General features: G+C 41.4%; 1 long non-coding RNA gene across 1 annotated transcript in view; it reads right to left on the reverse strand.

Moving 5' to 3' along the window:
- The window catches only part of LOC132405306 (uncharacterized), a 38,845-nt gene extending 19,006 nt beyond the window's left edge, over window positions 1–19,839 (reverse strand). The window contains exon 1 of the long non-coding RNA XR_009515803.1: window positions 19,672–19,839. This is a non-coding gene — a long non-coding RNA (uncharacterized LOC132405306). The remainder of the gene's footprint in view (window positions 1–19,671) is intronic.
- Between the last annotated feature and the right edge of the window lie 602 nt (window positions 19,840–20,441).

A 20,441-nucleotide genomic window follows, 5' to 3' on the forward strand; every position in this document is an offset into this window, starting at 1 on the left:
TTAGCCCTGTCATACTTCTTTTTCTTTAAATGCTATACAATCTCTGACTTCCTTTGTCAACCACTGTGGCCCCTTCCCCCTCTTTGAATCCTTCCTTCTCATTGGAATGAACTGCTTTTGCATCTTTTGTATTATCCCCAAGAATATCTGCCACTGCTGATCCACTGTCTTTCCTGCCAGGACATCCACCCATTTAACTTTGGCCAGCTCTTCACTCATGGCTCCGTAGTCTCCTTTATTTAATTGCAACACTGACACCTCTGATCTGCCCTTATCCCTCTCAAATTGTAGATAAAAACTTATGTTATGATCACTACTTCCTAATGGCTCCTTTACTTGAAGATCACTTATCAATTCCTGTTCATTACACATCACCAAGTCCAAAATAGCCTCGTTCCTGGTTGGCTCAAGCACAAGCTGTTCCAAAAATACATCCCTTAGACACTCCACAAACTCCCTATCCTGGGGTCCAGCACCTTCCTGATTCTCCCAGTCCACCTGCATGTTGAAATCTCCCATAACGACTGCATTACCTTTAGCACATGCCAATGTTAACTCCCTAATCAACTTATACCCAATATCCACGCTACTGTTTGGGGGCCTGTGCACAACACCCATTAGGGTCTTTTTACCCTTACTGTTCCTTACTGTATCCAAAGAGGATACTTGGACTCTACAAATGGATATAGATAAGTTGAATGGGAAAGGAAACACTTGGCCAAGAGACGTTAATGTAGGAAAATGCAAGGTCATGAGCGTGAATGGGAGAAGTCAAAAGGGAAACTTTCCAAGGAGCATGATAGGTTCAATAGTGACATTGTTCCACTGGTAAGAGTTTCAACAAGAGGACACAAGTTATAACGCAAGCCAGCAGGAATTTAAAGCTGAGATGCATTAGAATTTCTGTTCATAGAGGGTGGAAAGACTATTTCTCTTTCCCAGAGGATTGTGGAGTCTGGGGTGCTGGGCCATCTAACCAACTTTTTAAAAACCTAGAATCAGTGCTACATGGAACAGGTGTGGCAGAGGAATGGAGGCCTTGGGCAAATCAGCCACACAATGACCTTGAATTGGGAATAGGCTGGAGGGGTCTGGTGGCCAACTTCTGCTTCTATATTCTTGTAACCTTGCATTCCTGCAGGTAGCAGATGCATGTTTATATCTATATGGCCATGGTGAATTCTTGCATGCCACAAGCCTGGCACTGGATTGGCTAAATATAATTGAAACTGAGGAATTAATGGGAACCCACCATAGAGAACTAATGTTCCTCACTGGCCTCTGACCAATGCTTGGCAAGCCTGGAGTGATAAATCCTTTGGTAGTTGTGGTTAAGCCAGAGGTGCAGGCCCACCTTCGCTGGGTGGAGCAGAGCATCAAAAGAAGGACAAGTTACCTGCAACCCCACTTCTGATGCTCTTTGATCTCTGTTGGGCAAAGTCTTGCTGCCTACTAATTAATAACTTTCCAGTTCCAGCTACCTCAAAGCAATTATCCCCATGGAAAATTCTGCCACATCTCAAGAAAACCCTGGATGTATTCCACCTGCCCAATAGAGGCAAAGATCAACAGTCCTGGCAAAGGTCTTCACTCAACATACAAAATGCTGGTGGAACACAGCAGGCCAGGCAGCATCTATAGAGAGAAGCACTGTCGACGTTTTGGGCCGAGACCCTTCATCAGGACTAACTGAAAGGAAAGATAGTAAAATTTGAAAGTAAGGGGGGGTGGGGAATGCAAAATGATAGAAGACCGAAGAGGGTGGGATGAAGCTGAGAGCTGGAAAGGTGATTGGCAAAAAGGGATACAGAGCTGGAGAAGGGAAAGGATCATGGGATGGGAAGCACCAGAGGGAGATGGAGAACAGGCAGAGTGATGGGCAGAGAGAGAGAAAAAAGGAGGAAAAAAACTAAATATATCAGGGATGGGGTAAAAAGGGGAGCAGGGGCATTGATGGAAGTTAGAGAAGTCAATGTTCATGCCATCAGGTTGGAGACTACCCAGCCGATATATAAGGTGCTGTTCCTCCAACCTGAGTGTGGCTTCATCTTGATAGTAGGGGAGGCCATGGATAGACATATCAGAATGGGAATGAGATGCGGAATTAAAATGTGTGGCCACTGGGAGATCCTGCTTTCTCTGGTGAACAGAGCATAGGTGTTCAGCGAAACAGTCTCGCAGTCTGCGTCAGGTCTCTCCAATATATAAAAGGCCACACCGGGAGCACCGGACACAGTGTAACACACCAGCCAACTCACAGGTGAAGTGTAACCTCACCTGGAAGGACTGTCTGAGGCCCTGAATGGTGGTGAGGGAGGAAGTGTAAGGGCAAGTGTAGCACTTGTTGCGCTTACAAGGATAAGTGCCAGGAGGAAGACCGGTGAGAAGGGATGGGGGGGACGAGCGGACAAGAGGAGGAAAGATGTACTTGGTAGTGGGATCCTGTTGGATGTGGCGGAAGATACGGAGAATTATACGTTGGACCCGGAGGCTAGTGGGGTGGTAGGTGAGGACAAGGGGAACCCTATCCCGAGTGGAGCGGTGGGCAGATGGGGCAAGGGCAGATGTGCGGGAAATGGGAGAGATGCGTTTGAGAGCAGAGTTGATGATGGAAGAAGGGAAGCCCTTTTGTTTAAAAAAGGAAGACATCTCCTTCGTCCTGGAAAGAAAAGCCTCATCCTGAGAGCAGATGCAGCAGAGACGGAGGAATTGCGAGAAGGGGATAGCATTTTTGCAAGAGACAGGGTGGGAAGAGGAATAGTCCAGGTAGCTGCGAGAGTCTGTAGGCCAATAGTAGATATCAGTAGATAAGCCGTCTCCAGAGATGAAGACAGAAAGCTCAAGAAAGGGGATGGAGGTGTCAGAAATGGACCAGGTAAATTTGAGGGCAGGGTGAAAGTCGGAGACAAAGTTAATGAAGTGAATGAGCTCAGCATGTGTGCAGGAGGCAGCACCAATGCAGTCATCGATGTAGCGAAGGAAAAGAGGGGGATAGGTACCCATATAGGCTTGGAACATGGACTGTTCCACAAAGCCAACAAAAAGGCAGGCATAGCTGGGACCCATACAGGTGCCCATAGCTACACCCTTGATTTGGAGGAAGTGGGAGGAGCCAAAGGAGAAATTATTGAGAGTCAGAACTAATTCTGCTAGACAGAGGAGAGTGGTGGTAGAGGGGAACTGGTTAGGTCTGGAATCCAAAAAGCGAAGAGCTTTGAGACCTTCCTGGTGGGAAGATCTTCACTCCTACTTTTGTCATTATGCAATAAAAAAAATTCTAAGTTAATGCCAGGAAGATAATTTTCTGCAAGGAGCTGTGGCTCAAGTGATATCCTGGTTTCATTTTTTTTAAAAAAAGCATGCCTATTTAAAAACACGAGTACCCCAGACTTCACAACCCACTGGAGCAGAGAATTGTTACTCTGTACGAAAAAGAATCCAAAGCATCTCAGTTACAATATACATCAGCAGTCATTTAAAACTAGTTTAATCTTTGTCGAAGACTCCCTCACGAGAGGAAACATGTCAACATCTTTGCCTGGTTATTCTATACTCCCATAGAATCGTACATGCTGCAACACTCTCGACCCTATTCCCTTTGTGTTTTTAGTCCTAGTGATCGCTTTTAAAAAGTGTCACACCTGATTACACTAATAGCCACTTTTGTTTTATTTAGAGATACAATGAAGAATAGACCTTTCTGGTCCAATGAGCTGTGCAGCTCAGCAACCCACGTATTTAATCCTAGCCTAATCACAGGACAATTTACAGTGACCAATTAACCTTCCAATTTGTGTATGTTCTGACTGTGAGAGGAAAGCTGAACCCCAGGAAACCCACAGTCATGGAGAGAACAAGCAAACTCCATGCAGCCTGCACTGGAATTGAACTCCAAACTGCATGCCCGGAGCTGCAATTCCATCATGCTAACTGCAACACTTCCATGGCAACCTATTTGTAACATGTTGCTACTAGTTTTTTGTTCAAAGATTTGTAACAACTTTTACAATCTTAACACATTAGAGCATTTTACAGCCAACAAAGTACTTTTGAAAAGGTGGTCATTGATGTAGATGGATTTGTTGCCATCCACAAGGATGTCCTCTGTCAGCAATGAACAGCATTGCCAGATAATTTGGCTCGGTGTCAATGGTTGGAGGCTAACCATTGGTCAGCACCTATTAAACAGTGTTGCTGTAATTGTTAACCTGAGCAATGAACTCACATGACCCCCCCCCCCACACACACACACAGGAGCTCAGCAGGTCAGGCAGCATCTATGGAAGGAAATAAACTGTTGATGTAGTGGACTGAGACTCCACATTAAAGGTTCATGATCTTCTCTTAAGCTCATGATTTGCAGCAAAAGCAGAATCTCTCACAAGCTTGTAGCTTCATGCCCCTTTTGAAACACTTATGATAATCAAGTACTTTGGCATAGTGTAGAGTATATTCTTTGGCCTGAAACATTGATTCTGTTTCTCTCCCCATAGATACTGCTTTACCTGCAGACCATTTCCAGCACATTCTGTTTTTAAACACCAAACCTGGGCTTGGATACTGTACTGAAGTCATAGTTTATTACCTGCAATGTCAGCCTGTAGCCACAAAGACAAACAATCCATACAAAACCCAGAGCCATTTTCAACATTTCCAGCATTAGGTGAAGCAACAGCTCAATGTGACTGAAAACCTCTCAGCTAGGCTTTTATTTAAGAAACTCAATATTCCTCTCTCACCTGCTGATTAGAGCCGAATTGTTTAGACTGTATATCACAGCAGTATGTGCAATACACATCCTGAGAAAATTACAGATCTCAATGCATTTTAGTTCTGCTATTATGCAGGCTCCTTGACCCCCAAATACAGTAAATGGCACATGGGTTTAAACACTATCCAGAGCGAGTTAATTCAATAGGAGGAGCAATTTCCAAGACCATGATAAACTACTGCTGCCTTCAATTTGATGTAATCCCACAGCACTCTTCAACTGGTGAATTTTCCTCTATTATTTATATCATTATTCCTCTGTCTTCATCACCAGTGCATATTCTATAGTCATTATTTGTTACCTGTAAAAAATTTATGCCAAGTATTTTTGTGAGGAAAGTTGAGCAGCTTTTTAAAGAGTACGCTGTAAAACATCTTCTGGAAAATGTAGTTTCTTTCAGGGCAAAGCAATTTTAAATCATAATATTAAAGTGTTAACATGTCTGCATTGTGTTTAATGCATACAAAAATAACATGAAGTAATTGTGAAGTACAATTCCTGTTGGAGCATTGAATTCAATCGTGACCATGCAAATGACGAAGATATGAGTCACCACCTCTCAATCATGGGTTCTAGAACTGTTCACTGCTGAGTGAATCATATATTGCAGGTAACCTTTGAGAAAGGCCGTGGGCAATTTTGAATGGAAAGGGTCATGGTGAATTTTCTAAAGGAAAATATTTAATCAACAAACTTGGTCTGAATCCTTGGGTTGCTGCAGACTGGTCTCAAAGTAAACAAAGTTAGATCATTTTAAATATGGAAATAAAATTTGACATATATAATAACTGCTCATCTATCTGAAATATATAGATATTACTTGCCTAGGTCTAATGGTGTTACAGCAATTTGTGTCTAACCCCAATACTGATTATACAAATCCAACAATTTACCAGTGCAAGGTACATCCAATAGCATTGATGGGTTTCCCCTGTGTTTTAAACACAGGGTCTGTTAATAATATGAACTATTGTTTTTTGATCTACTGCACGATTTCGTAGTAACTGCACTTAACCTTGTAGCTAAGGCATTTGAAGGTAGCCATTAAAGGACCAAATGCATAATACAAACTGCACTCTTCCAATTACAAGAGTGTAGTCACTCCAGAAACAGGTGCTACATGTTGAGAGAGGGGGAGAGTGAAAGCATGTGTAGACTGATGGAGAACAAAAGAGACAGATTCCTTGTGCAAGAGGAACTTAGGGAAACTGGGTAATGGAAATAACATCTCCTTGCTGGCGAGCAACACTAGTAGACCCAAAGGATGTATGCTTAGCCCACCACTCCTGTCTAAATAGGCACCTGGATCCACTACAATTTGCCTATCACTCCAAAAACGTCAACAGCAGATGCAGTCTCACTGGTTCTCTACTAGGCCTTGGGTATTACTATTGCCCAGGCGATCCATGTCAGGCTGCTGATTATTGATTATAGCTCTGTCCAGAAAACTCATACCATCCAATCTCATCGATAATCTCCAAAACTTGGGCCTTGATCTGAAACTGGATACTTGACTCCTCAATATGAGGCCACAACCTATGTGGATCATAAGTAACATCTCCTCACTGAATCAACACTGGCACACCTCAAGGATGCAAGCTTAGACCACTGCTCTACTCTCTTTACACCTAAAACCGACTAAGCACAGTTCAAATGCCATCTACAAATTTGCCAGTTTTAAATGGTGACAAGGTGGTGTACAGGAGTGAGACATCTCAGATGGTTGAGTGGTGTTGCAACAACCTTGTACAACATCAACAAGATCAAGGAATTGATTCTGGACTTCACGAAGGTGAGATCAAGGGAACACAAACTAGTCCATTAAGGTTAAGGGTGAGCAGTTCCAAGTTCCAGAGTTATTGTCACCCTGAGGGTTTATCCTGGGCCCACCATCTTGATGCAATCACAAAGAAGGCATGACAGCAGCTAGATTTCATTGGGAGTTCATTGCCTATTGCCACAATAGGTCAATGGCAGATGCAATCTCAATGGCTCTTCACACGGCTTTAGACCACTTGGATAACACAAGCATGTCAGGATGCTGTTCATCGACTATAGCTCAGCATTTACTACCATCATGCCCACAATCCTGATTCAGAAGTTGTAGAACCTGGGCTTCTGTACCTCCCTCTGCAATTGGTTCCTCGACTTCCTAACCAGAAGATCACAATCTGTGTGGACTGGTGATAACATCTCCTTCTTGCTAACGATCAACACTGGTGCACCTCAGGGATATGCGCTTAGCCCATTGTTCTACTCCCTATATACCCATGACTGTGTGGCTAGGCATAGCTCAAATACCATCTATAAACTTGCTGATGATACAACCATTGTTGGGAGAATCTCAGGTGGTGATGAGAGGGCGTACAGGAGCGAGATATGCCAACTAGTGGACTGGTGTCACAGCAACAACCTGGCAATCAATGTCAGTTAAGACAAAAGAGCTGATTGTGGACCTCGGGAAGGATAAGAAGGGACACATACCAATTCTTATAGAGGGTTCAGAAGTGCAGAGAGTGAGCAGTTCCAAGTTTCTAGGTGTTAAGATATGAGGATCTAACTGGGTCCCAAAATATTAATGCAGTTATATAGAAGGCAAGACAGTAGTTATACTTCATTAAGAGTTTGAAGAGATTTGATATGTCGACAAATACACTCAAAAACTCCGAGATGTACCATGGAGAACATTCTGACAGGCTGCATGGTACGGGGGGGGGGGGGGGGGGGATAGGAAGCTAGTACACAGGACAGAAAAAAGCTGCAGAGGGTTATAAATTTAGTTGGCTCCATCTTGGGTACTAGCCTACAAAGGACCCAGGACATCTAAGGAGAGACATCTCAGAAAGGCCGTGTCAATTATTAAGGACCTCCAGCACCCAGGGCATGCCCTTTTCTCACTGTTACCATCAGGTAGGAGGTACAGAAGCCTGAAGGCACACACTCAGCGATTCAGGAACAGCTTCTTACCCTCTACCATCCAATTCCTAAATGGACATTGAACACTAGGACACTACCTCACTTTTTAAATATATATTATTTGTTTTTTTGCACGATTTTTAATCTATTCAATATATATATATAGTAATATAGTAATTGAATTACCTAATTATTTTAGTTTTCTTCTATATTATGGACTGCTGCTGCTAGGTTAACAAATTTTACGACTCATGCCAGTGATAATAAACCTGACTCTGAGTTTGAAGCGACTTGGTATGTCACCCAAGACTAGCATTTTTGTACAGATGTACTGTGGACAGCACCCTCATTGGTGAGCCATACACAGGATTGGAAAAAAAAACAGCAGGAAGTTGCAAACTCTGCTGTCTCCTTCATGGACACTAGCCACCCCAGCATCAAGTACATCTTCATAAGGTGTTGCCTCAAAAAGGCTGTATCCATCATTAAGGACCCAAATGACCCGGGACGTGCCCTCTTCTTATTGATACCATCAAGGTGGTATACTCCATTGGTGACACTCCATTTCAGGAACTGCTTCCGCCATCTGATTTCTGAATGGACACTAAACCCATGAACATTACTTCACTTCTGCCCTCCTTTTGCATTACTTAAACTTATTATGTACAAATACATCTATAAATTGCAATCAGCGTTTTTATAATTATATTTTGCAATATACTGCTGTCACAAAACAACACATTTCACAACATATGCTGGTAATATTAAACCCAGTTCTGAATTATGTTCTACGCTCTCTGGGAGACCACAGCCTGTATGGATGAGAAATAGACTCTTCCTTGCTGGTAATCACACTGGTGCATCTCAGCTTAGCCCACGGCTTTACTAAAGCCATGACTCTGTAGCTTGGCACAGTTCAAATGCCATCTACAAATTTGCTGATGTTGCTAGCAAGAATCTCAGATGATGAGGAGGCATACAGGAGCAAGATAGATCAGCTGGTTGAGTGGGGTTACAACATCTTAGGACCAAGAAATTGATGTGGACTTCAGGAAGGGGAAGTCGAGAAAACACACTCTGGTCCTCATCGAGGGTTCAGCAGTAGAAAAGGTGAGTCATTTCAAGTTCCTGGGCATCAACGTTTCTGAAGACCTATCCCAGACACAACAAATTGATACAGTTATGGAGAAAGTACGCCAGTGGTTATACTTCATTAGAAGTTGATGATATTAAATATGTCATCAATGACTCTAGAAAAATTCTACAGATGCCGAGAGCAATCTAACTGGTTGCATCAACATCCGACATGGAGGGGCCGTTGCACAGCATCAGAAAAAGTTGTAATGGGTTGCAAACTTATCCTGCTACTTTGAGGATATACCAAAGGACCCCGTCACCCAAGACATGTTCTCTTTATTACTGCATCAGAAATGTGTTTTCAGGAGTCTGAAGACACACATTGTGTTTTAGGAACAGCTTCTTCCCCAGACAAATGAACCACCATGAACTCTACCTCTATCTTTGATTGATATATATAAATAGAGGTAGATGTATTATATATAGAGGTATATTATATATAAAAATAGAGGTATTATTAATATATATATATATATATATATAATGTACAGTAGTATTTGTATGCATTGTTTAATGGATTGCACTATACTGCTGCTGCAATGAAAACAATTCACAGTATGTCAGTGATATTAAACCCAAGGTAGTCATTACAGGATCAGTGAGATCAATCCATACCTGGAATTTAGGCAACGCTACAGTGGTAGCAAAGTTTTCCCTGTAATTGCAGACTTGAGAGAAAGTGGAAGTGTTCTGTCCTTAAGTATAGGGTTTGGGTATCTTCAGTAACAACAGCGAGCAGCAAAGTCCGAGATGTGACAAGGATCAGCAGTAGTAGCTTACAGTAAACCTGGGAGTGGGAGAGTGAAACCACTTTTCACCTCCATTGCAAATTAGTCCAACATTTACAAGCTTTACCCAAAGCCATGAAAGATCACAAACGTTAGAGAGGACAATCTTGGCAAAGGTTAGCCTGTGTAATGACTTCTGCACAGAGGGGAAGAGGAGCTACGAGTGTGGATTACCCAGAACTTCTGCTGGAAAGATTTTGGCTGGAGATATTCTGTACTTAATCTCATGTATTTATCTACAATGGGTGTGATCCCACTCACTCAATCCAGGGAGGGATATGTTAGGTGTACAAAATCCCCACTTTAAATCAATTTGGAGTTTAGAGAACTGAAAAGGAAGAGTCTGCTTTTAAGTATAGGCAGCAAGACCTTGGAATAGCTTTGCAAAGAATGCCAGCTGAGGTTTGGCTCTAATGCAAAGGGAAGCTGCATTAGTAGTGAACGTGAATTTGCTGCCCCCTACAATTAACAATGTTCTAATAATCTGGACAGCAAATCGCAGGCTGTAACAGAACATACATACAGAAGCCTGAGGTGTTATGGAACTCTGGAAATACAATAAACGGTGGAGACAATAGTAGCAGCCTTTAGGAGATAAACTGGTAGACTGTAATATAAACTTCACTTAAGCTACATTTGGAGTATTGTGTGCAGTTCTGGTTGTCCCAGTACAGAAAGTCTGTGGAGGCTTTGGAAAAGTTGTAGAAGAGGTTACTAGGATGCTGTCTGGACTGGAGTGTATCTGTTACAAGGAGAGGGCGAGCAAACTTGAATTTCACTCTCTGGATCCTTAAAAACTGAGAGCAAGCCTGATAGAAGTATACAACATAATGAAAGGTACGTAGGGCCAATAGACAGTTTTCCTCCCACAGCAGAAATATCTAATACTAGAGAGCACAGGTTTAAGGCAAGTGAGAAAAGGTTAAAGGAGATTTGCAAAACAATTTTTGTTTTCTTGTTTTTAAAATAATAATGGTAGGTACATGAAATGCACTGCTAGTGTAGATTATGGAACCAGCTATCAAAGCAACATTTATGAGGCATTTAGACAGACACATCAATATGAATGGAAGGATACAGACCACGTGCAAGCTAATGGAATGAGTTTAGATTGGCAAAGGTTGAATACTCATCTGAAATGCTTGGGGATGAAAATGTTTTGGATTTCAGAATATAATGAGATAATTTAGGATTGCCATTATTTCCTACTCTGAATTTATGTGCTACTGGTAAGCAGTCTTTGTCTTAACTTGTTCATCACATAGATTATATACGATTAACAAAATGAAAATATAATGCACGCAGGGTAATAAAAGTAGCATAGAGCACCAGGAAAATAACCAAATCAGCTGTTGAACACCAAGCAACAGCAGGCTTTTAGTCTCCACCTGTAACATGGTGTTTTGATTAAAAGGTTACAGTATACTGTATTTGCATTTTACTTTAAAAAAAGTTTTTTGCAAGGTATAAAAGCAATGAGCATTGTAGAGTTGCTCTGGTGTTAGATTTTCATCAGTGAGAATCTCAAACTCAGTTTCTCTGCTGCTTCATGACCAGCAGATGATTTATCTTTACAAGTTTTCAAATCATTAAAAATTGAATGTCGTGTCTTTTCTTAAATTTCTGCAAGCAGCCTTTTCAATATTTACAATTGCTTTCATTTTCAGTTTGGCTGTAATAGATCTTTGTCTGTGTCATGATCAGCATACCGTTAAGCGACATACTGACGACATTCACTTCAGTGCTGACGAATCTACCATTTCAATACACGATCGAGATCTCCATTTCTCACGTCATGTGGTGTTCTCTTTTTAACTTCTGTTCATTACCCATGTGAGACCACTTCTCAAAACGTCTGATGCTCAGAGATCTGGGAAGGTCTTGTGGAATTTTCCAATTGTGACATCATGTCAGTTCTCAAGAAGAAATTCCGGGGGGTTCCAATTTTAGAACTTTGGGTGAGGGCTATTCAACTTGCATTATGATCAGCAGAGATATGCTGGGCTAAGGGCTATTATTCTATCTATGTTTGTGACAGATAAAAATTAATGGAGTGTATAATAAATAAATTCTGATACAAGAGCAACACATTCTGTAAAGTAAGAGAAGAAACAATACAAATTTCATGGAGAAGAAACAAAGCAAATTAAATTGAAAGGGTGGCAATCATACCAGTGCCCAAGAGAAGGGTCAGCTGCCTCAACAACTATCACCCAATGGCACTGGGATTAAATGCTCCAAGAGGTTGGTTATGATTAGAATCAACTCCCGCCGAAGCAAGTTTCTGCAATTGTCCCACTGCAATTATCTTATTGCCATAATTGGTCTACAGCAGATGCAATCTCACTGGCTCTCCACATGGTCTTGGATCACCCAGACAACAGCAATACTTAATCAGGTTGCTGTTTATTGGCAAATACAGCTCGGCATCCAACACAATCATACCATCAGTAAAAGACAAAAACTCCAAAACCTCAGTCTCTGTGCCTCCCTCTGCAACTGGATCCTTGCTGTCCTTACCGCACGACCACAGCCTATATGGATCAGAAATAATATCTCCTTGCTGACAATCAACACTGGCACGTCTCAAGTTTGGGTGCTTAGCCCTCTACTACAACATAGCCCTGGCTAGGCACACAAAACAAAACAGATAGAAGCTTGACATCCAAGGATACACACTGTATTCCAAGTACACACAGGTAGGCAGATGGGTTGGTGTGGCTCAGTTGGTAAACAGACAAAATCAAATCCTTGAGGTGACAGAGGACAGTAAAATGTACAAACCTTGTGGAAGAGTTAAGAGACTGCAAGGGTAAAAATAACCGAATAGCAGTTATAAACAGGCCTCTGATCAGTCATCAGAATGTGGGGTACAAATTACAATGGAGATAGAAAAGTTATGTAACCTTTAGATGCTAAATTCAGAGGTATTACAGTGGAGTAAAGGGAAATAAAAGAGGAGTGGTCAGACTGGATTGGAAGGGACACTAGCAGAACAGCAATAGCTGGAGTTCCTGAGACAAATTTTGAAGGTGCAGGAAAGATTCACCCCAAAGTAGTACTTGAATGAGAGGATGAGCATGGCTTACAAGAAGAGAACAGCATAAAAGAAGAGGGCATATAATACAGGGAAAAATTAGAGGGAAGCCAGAGGATTGGGAAGATCTTAAGCACAAACTGAAGGCAATTTAAAAATGATATATGAAGATATGATGGTCCATAATATAAAAGAGGATAAAAGTATTTTTCCAGATACGTAAAGAGCAAAAGAGAAGAAATTATGATAGCATTAGTAGTGATCTTTCAAAAACTATTAGATTCTGGAGGGCTGAAAAATTGCAAACATATTCCACTCATTAAGGGAGGGAGGCAAAAGGCAAGAATTATATCTTTAATGAGATACAGTGCAGAACAGGTCCTTAGGCCCTTTCAGCCATGGCACCCAGCAACCCTCGATTTAACCCTAGCCTAATCACAGAACAACTTACAATGACGAATTGACCTACCAACCAGTATGTCTTTGGACAGTGGGAGGAAACCAAAGCACTCAGAGAAGACCCACATGGTCATCGGGAGAACAAACAAAACTTCTCACAAACAGCAGAGGGAGTGGAACCTGGGTCACTGGTGCTGTAAAGCTTTGCACTAACCGCTATACTATTGTGCCACCCCATCATAGGCCAGTTAGCCTAACTAACATGTTGAGTCCATTATGAGTTTCAGAGTACTTGGAGGCATATGAAGAACGGTTTTTCTTGAGGGGAAATCTTGCCTGACAAATCTGTTGGAATTCATTGTGGAAAAATAAAAACAGTCAGGATAGACCAAGAGTCAGTAATGTTTACTGACTTGGATTTCAGAAGGCTTTTGACAAGGTGTCACACATGAAACTGCTAAACAAATTTAGAACCCATGGTAGTATAGCACATAGACGAACATGAATAGAAAATTGGCTGACTAGCCGGAAACAGTGTGGGAATAAATTAAGCCTTTACTGGTTAGCTGCCAGTGAATAGAGGTGTGTTGTAGGCATCCATTTTGAGACCACTTCTTTTCACAATACACATCAGTATCTTGGATGATAGACTTGATACCTTTGTGACCAAGACTGCAAATGATAGAAAGATAGATGAAGGACAAGATGTAATGCTCAGTCTTTATAAGGCATTGCTCAGACTGTTTGTGGAGTATTATGACCCTTATCCAAGGAAGGATCCCCTAGCTAAGGGAGAATATTCTGTCACTAGAAAGGCTCCAGAGGTTCACAAGAATTATCCTGGGAATGAAAGGGTTAACATGAGGAGGCTTTGATGACTCTGGGCCTGCACTCACTGGAGTTTAGAAGAATGAGGGGAAATCTCATTGAAACCCATTGAATATTGAAAGGCTAGATAGAGTAGATGTGGAGAGGATTTTCATATAGTGGGGATCTCCAAGAACAGAGGGCACAACCTTAGTACAGAAGGAAAAGCTTTTAGAACAGAGACGAGGAAGGATTTCTTTAGCCAGGGGATGGTGTATCTGCAGAATTCACTGCCACAGATGGCTGTGGAGACCAACTCATTGGAGATTGAATGGCTTCTTGGTTAGTAATGGTATCAGAGGTTACAGGGAGAAGGAAGGAGAATAGGATTGAGTGATAGTAAATCAGCTACGATGGAATGGTGGAGTAGACTTGATGGGGCAAATGGCCTAATTCTGTTCTTGAGTTTTTATGGACTAGAAGTCTTATGGACTAATAAGAAATAGAATAAGATTCTGATTTAACTTTCAGTGGCATGGTTCAATTACTGCTGAGTTCAAAATCTCATATTTTGATACAACATAGAAGTGAACCATGAGGCTCTTTGAGTCACTGCCATCTCTTACAGCAATCCCATTCACCAAACTCAATTGCCTACAACCTATTGACCACCCAATTCTCCTACCACCCATCTCATATAAGGGATAATTTACAGTGGCCACTTAACTACCCACTGGCACATCGTTTTGATGTGGGAGGAAAGCTGAGCACACGGAGCAAACACATACATTCAGGAAGAATGTGTAAACTCATAGCCACAGCTGACACCCTGAGGCTGACGACTGAATAGTAGAACTAACTCAAAGGGCTTCCTCCCAGTTCAAATATTAAAATCAATCCATTGCTCCAATCAATACCTTCAAGTGATCCTTCGACTAACACCATAAATTATTTATTTCATTACTTTACGGATCTTTGTTGACTTTGTGGTCTATTTTGGGACCTGTATAAACACTATCATATTTTGTTTGTTTGAATAAAAATGCACTTCACATTCGCACAACAAAATTTGTTTAACCTGCAGTTAACTATTTTGGGAAATTCAAGTGTATATTTCTAACATAATTGTAATATATTAATGTGTGGTTTAGTTCAAGCGAACTTCCAGTAAATAGTTAAAATGCCTATGGCAAAACATTTGAAGCAATTTCCAGAAATACAATTCCCCTTGATAGTTTGACATCAAAACTGTGAATCAGCAAGTAGGTACAAAATAAGTTCTAAACCAGTGAAATTTAATCTTCTTGTTAACAGTAGTCTACTGTTTCATGCTCCACACACTGAAATTTGTCTCAGTACTGAGATTTCAGTTCAAGAAATATTTTAAAATCTTATGAAAGCCCATATGTGAGCACAGCACAGTATGGAACCCATACTCCCCTCCAAGGCTGTGTCTACACATTTCACTGCATTAGTTAAAGCAGCCAACATGATCAAAGACTCCATTCACTGTAGGCAGTCTCCCTTTTGCCTCCTCCCATTGGGCAAGAAATATACAAGTCTGAAAGCACGTACCACCAGGCTCAAGCATCACCTCTATCCTGTTGCTGCAAGACTATTTTATGGACCACCAGTATGATAAGATGTACTCTCGACCTACAGACTACCTTTGTATGGGCTTGCACCTTATTGTCTGCCTCCATTGCACTTTCTGTAAATATAACTCTTTATTCTGCATTCTGTGACTTTTCTTTGTACCACCTCAATGTACAGATGGCATGCAACACAAGGTTTCCTATGGTACCTCTGTACATGTGAAAATAATAAATCATTTTAATATGTTGAATGTTTGGAAACTCATTAACAATGTACATACATGTCACCATTACAACCCTGAGATTTATTTTCCTGTGGGCATACTCAACATATCAGTGAAAGACCACAGCAATAGGGCAACCACCGCGCAAAAGGCAACAAACTGCGCAAATACAAAAAGAAAAATAACAATTAATAAATAAGGAATAAATAGAGAACGTGGGATGTAGAGTCCACGAAAGCAAGTCCAAAGCTTGTGGGAACAGTTAAGTGATGAGGCAAGTGAGTTTGAGTTCAGGTATTCCCTCTGGTTCAGGAACCTGACGGTTATGGGATAATAGTTGTTCCTAAACCTGGTGGTATGAGTCCCAGGGTTCCTGTACTTCTTTCCGATGGCAGCAGCAAGAGATCATGTCCTGGGAGGTGACTAGATGTGCATAACGTTTGATATTATGCACGTGATCATAATTGCTTTTATCTTCCAAGGCTGAAGTTTCGGTTTGTGACTTTACCCTATCTTTGAGAATCTGTAACGAATTCTATGTTTTAATTTTCTGTGTTGAGAGTCTTCTGTTCTCCTAACACAGAAAAGAAGTCCACGTAGACAACATCCACTGCTTTTCCTTAGTCAACTAGGAAACTCAAAAAACTCCAAGATTGGTTAGAAATGACCTACCATGCACAAAGTCATGTTGGCCCTGTCTGTCCAAATATTTATACATTCTATCAATTAGAAGACCTTACAATAATTTACCCTCTATTCCCTTCAGGCTCACCAGCCTGTAAATTTATGGCTTATTTTTAGACTCTTTCTTGAAAACATTAACAATCCTCTGGACCCCAACCATGGCTAAGGACATCTGCCAGGACCCTTGCAATTTCTGCACCAGCCTCGCACAAGGTCCAACATGTCACCTGGTCTGTTCCTGGGGAGCTATCCACTCCAATGTTCCTCAAGACAGCAAGCACCTCCTCTTCTGCAATCCGTAAATAGTCCAGGAACTCATTACTTCTTTGTCTGAGTTCTGTAGACTCTGCCCATTCCCAAGTAAACACAGATGCAAAAATTCCATTTAGGATCTTCCCCCCAATCTCTTTCAACTCCATGAATAGATGGTCACATTAATCTTCAAAGTGGACCAATTTTGTCCTCTGCTATCCCTTTGTTCCTAATGTATCTGCAGAAGCCTTGGTATTCTCCTTCAAATTGTCTGCCAGAGCAACCTTATGCCTTCTTTTAACCTTCCTGATTACCCTCCAATGTACCTTTGTATTTCCTATATTCAAGTACCCATTTGGTTCCTAACTGCCTATACCTTTTATGCATCTTTTCACACTGAAATGTGTCTCAGTACTGAGATTTTAGTTCAAGAAATATTTTAAAATCTTAAAAAGCCCATATGTGAGCACAGCACATCATGGAACCCAGCCTCTCCTCCAGGGTCTGAATACTCCTCAAAACCAAAGTTCTCTAAACCTGTTAACCTTGCCTTTTTATTGTAACAGGAAAAAAGAAACATAGAACTCTCAAAATTTCACCCTTGAAGGTCTCCCACTTACTAAACATATTTTGCCATAAAGCAAACTATCCCAGTCCACGCCTGCCAGATCATTTCTGGTGCTATCAAAATTCTATTCTCTTTGATTTAAAATCAAAGCTTGAGGACCAGTCATATCCTTCTAATTCTCTTGAAACAAATTGAATAATGATCACTTGATCTGGTGTTCTCCTACACACTTGTCTCTCCTGCCCTGTCTTGTTCCCCAACAGGAGATCTAGCATCACCCTCTCTCTAATTGGGACCTCTGTATATTGATTAAGGCAATGCTCCTGAACATATTTGACAAACTCCATTCACCTTATTTCCAGTAGGAGAGTTTCAGTCAATAGGTGTAAATTTAAAATCACCTACCATCACGATCTAATTTTTCTTGAAACTGCCTGTTATCATTGCAGATTTGCTCCTCTAAAACCTGCTGACTATTAGCTGGTCTATAATATAATACGATTTTGACTTTCCACTGGATATCAGGAGAATACACTAGATGTGATCTTTTTTCTTACTGGCCTCCTAGCTTTCATTCATCTTCTAATCAGAAGCCTCACTCCTACTTACCAACCTATTCAGATAGCCCAGTTCTATCCCTCAGTTCCCACTGGTCTCTCATTTCCAAACCCTGGCTGCCAATGATCCCTTGGCCAGGTAGCCCAGCTATGAATGGTTGGCTTAAAGCCCTAGCTCCATGCTATAGACTCAATGAATGGATTACAAATCACATGACACAAAAATTGGTAGAGGAACTCAGTGGCTGAGGCAGCATCAAAAGAAATAAATAAACAGTTGATGTTTCAAGCCAAGCAAAAACCATGTCCTGGGAAGACAACCCAGCAATTCCCAATAGCAATCTATAAACCTGTTAAACGCTTCACAATGGTATAATTGTCTGCCAAGCAGCATCCACATTACTGTCATTTTCCATTTGATGTCACTGCACATCTCCCGTGGCTTCCCTGCATGAAATTGAATTGCAGATGCTGAAACAGAAATACTAGAAACAGCAACTTTCTGAGTACTCACACCACTTTCTCTTTTTAATTCAGATTTCCACAGGGGGATTCCACCCAAGTCATTTTTTAAAAAAAAAACAAAAATGTGTCTGTACTTGATACGAGTTACCAGACTGATACACCATCAATAACTCTCGGAGAGGAGAGGCAAGACAAGATATATGCTTTTATTGGCTGGAAGAAAGAACAAGCAGCAATTGACCACCACACTGCATCCTGGAGATTGAGGCCGGGGCGGAGTCCCCAATCGCCTTTATACCGGGGTCCGTGGGAGGAGCCACAGGCGTGTCCAGACAGGTATATGTAGTTCACCACACAGACCCAAATGGTAACTGATCATAAATTGCATCTGAATTTCTAATAGCACTCTATCAGTGCCTTAAAATATTGCCCTACTCATTTCTGGAGCAATCCATTTTAGTGGTGTGTTAAGGGAGTATTAAAGTGACTTGGAAACTTTAACCTCCACATCAAAATAAGAAAAAAAAAAGAGTAAACGAAAGGCCAGTCAAGCCTGTCCCACCATTCAATATGTTGATGGCTAACCTACACTTGCCTCATGTCCTCATAGATCTCAATTCCCCGATTTTCTTTAAATCTCTACAACGCTAGCTTAATATACCACCTTTGACGGTGGTCTGGCAGTGTAGCACTCTTTCAGTACTGCACTGGGCATTTCCTTCAGTGATTTTGAATGCACACGTTTCTGACTCAGAGCCGAGAATACTACCACTGAGAGTTGACTTTTACCCATCTGTGCATTTTCCCCGGCAAGCAAGCGGGAGGTGGAGAAGGAATTCTTACCCAAGGTATCTCAACATTTCAAACTCTGCTTCCTCGTGACTCAGAGAGCAATCTGTCTGCACTCTCATCATCCCTTGAAGTATGCGGTATCTCACGAAGTGTGAATACATTGGCATGTTTTGTTCCTGAAGAAAGCATTAAAAAACAAAACCTCTCAGCCTGTCCAGTCGCTTTTCTCTTACAGAAAATATCTGAACTAGAAATGAGGATAACTAAAATAAAGGTGACCCAAATCTGCTCAATCTCGTCTCCTCAAAACACCCCACCAAGGCTGTGTCGCATGTAGGGGACCTATGCAAGCATATCTCAGACAATTCGCAATTAAAAGCATTCTTCTACACAACATAATCCCAACCGTCTCCTGCCCTACCAGGTAATAAATTCCTCAGAATCAGTGCAGCCACTGCAAAGTCCCTTTAGTTCAAGATATTGGCATAAGAAACTTAAATCAATAATTCCCCTACTACCAGTTTACAAGCAGAGACCACGCCTATCGACAGCACAAACCTAATTACGGTCAATAGTTTTCAACTGCCTGTAATTGATGAACAGCAAATTAACACAGTAAGACCCTTCTATGTTATACTATTAAATATTTGCACGATCTTTAATCAGTGATGCGACTCACCTTGAAAGTCTAAACTCAAGAACGGTCCAGAGCACAATTCACAGGTCTCCTCCCTCCATTCGTTATTGCTCCTCTGCAAGACCCTCTTACAAGTGTCTCGATAGTTTCATTCATTACTTCCTGAACAGTTTTTGCAGCAACAGCTCGCTCAGGATGCTGACGGCTCGATCACGTGAGATTCTGAACAGCCTATCAGGTCCCAGGTCTTTAAGACCGTTCTTTAAGCCGGGTGCTCTGCGTTGTATTGCTGATCAAATCCTTTTTGATACCTCCCAGCAGACGTTGATAAATTCACATTGAAAACCGCTGCTTGTTATGTGTCTGTTTACTTAATATAAATTCAAAGCAAATTACTTCACGAACGTCACAAAGCATCCACCATCCCATTCTGTCGGTTTAAAGTCTTCTGTCAGTTCCGATTTCTTAATCACAACGACACTGTCTAGAAAAATCACTGGCGTAGCGTATGTTTCTCGGTACCATTATTATTTTATTCTCAGCCCCTGATTCATTCCACTCCAGTCACCAGTTCTGATGAAAAATGATTGACTTTTAAACCCTTCCTCAGTTTAGAGGCAATTAGACATGGGTAAAGTGATGTTTGTGATGTGAGTAATAGTTTCTGAGGGGAGTTGAGTAAACACGGGGAGAATACAATTGTACTAACTAGGGACGGTTGAAAGTTGAAGGTCAGAACTTTTGGGTCTGAAGGGCTTGATTATTGTGCTGTGTCCTTCTGTGTTTTATGCTTAGCTGAGGGTTGAATGAAG

The sequence above is a fragment of the Hypanus sabinus genome, chromosome 15, assembly GCF_030144855.1.
Source record: "Hypanus sabinus isolate sHypSab1 chromosome 15, sHypSab1.hap1, whole genome shotgun sequence".
NCBI lineage: Eukaryota > Metazoa > Chordata > Chondrichthyes > Myliobatiformes > Dasyatidae > Hypanus > Hypanus sabinus.